The sequence below is a fragment of the Chinchilla lanigera genome, unplaced genomic scaffold (genome assembly GCF_000276665.1).
Source record: "Chinchilla lanigera isolate Chin_1 unplaced genomic scaffold, ChiLan1.0 scaffold00067, whole genome shotgun sequence".
Taxonomy (NCBI): Eukaryota; Metazoa; Chordata; class Mammalia; order Rodentia; family Chinchillidae; genus Chinchilla; species Chinchilla lanigera.
In genome coordinates, this window is record NW_004955468.1 from 2,362,389 (window position 1) to 2,363,400 (window position 1,012).

Genomic DNA, 1,012 nt, shown 5'->3' on the forward strand with positions numbered 1-1,012 from the left:
TATTTTTACTTTTTTTTTTTTGAGACAGGGTCTCACTATGCAGTTCAGGCTGGTCTTGAGCTCACTTTGTAGCCCAGGCTGGTCTCAAACTTGCAACAATCCTCCTGCCTCAGCCTCCCGAGTGCTGGGATTATAGGCATGCAATTCTTTAAATCTATACTTTAAAAAGAAAAAATTCTTGGCTGGTGTTCTCCCTAGTTACTTTACTATTTTCTTGCCTTACTTTTTCTTCAGATTTGTCTGCTGCACTAAGTCTAAATTCCCGTTCTCCCTATAGATCTAGCTGTTAACTACTTGTAATCTCAGCACTCTGGGAGACTGAGCCAGTAGGACTGCAAGTTCAAGCCCAACCTGGGCAATTTAGTGAGACTTCTTGAAATAAAAAAAGGCTGGAAAGGCCCTGGATTCAATCTCCAGTGCAGCCCACCCCCCAAAAAAATTAGCATTAATTTTAAAACTCTTAACCCAAGCTAATCTCACAGATACCATTTTTCCCCATGAAGCCTTGTGCTTCATTCTTAGTACTGATCATCCTAAAATCAATACTTGGTTTGGAAAAACAACACAGTCTCATTCTTACCCTGATTTCCTTGAGTGCTTATTAACAACTCGGTCATTTCTTCACCACTGTGGCCTTATTGCCTGAACAGTGCTTAACCAAAATAATGTACATTTTTAAAAATATTCTTCCACTGTGCTCTTAGTTGTTTTGGGGGGTGGGGGGTTGAGACAGGGCTCACTATGCAATTTAGGCTGGCCCTGAACTCACTGTGTAGCCTGGCCTGGCCTTGAACTTCAGCCATCTTCCCACTTTTATCTCCCCAGTGCTGGTATTACAGACCTACCACCATGCCTGGCTTGTCCTCTTAGTCTTAATTCTCTAATTTATCTTCAAGGAATCAATCCTTTAATTCTGATAACCACATCCATTCTCAGATCTTAAGCTATGCTAGATGTAGATAAACTAATATCAGCATATTCAGCACATTTCTCCTCCACTGTAGTCCCTCAG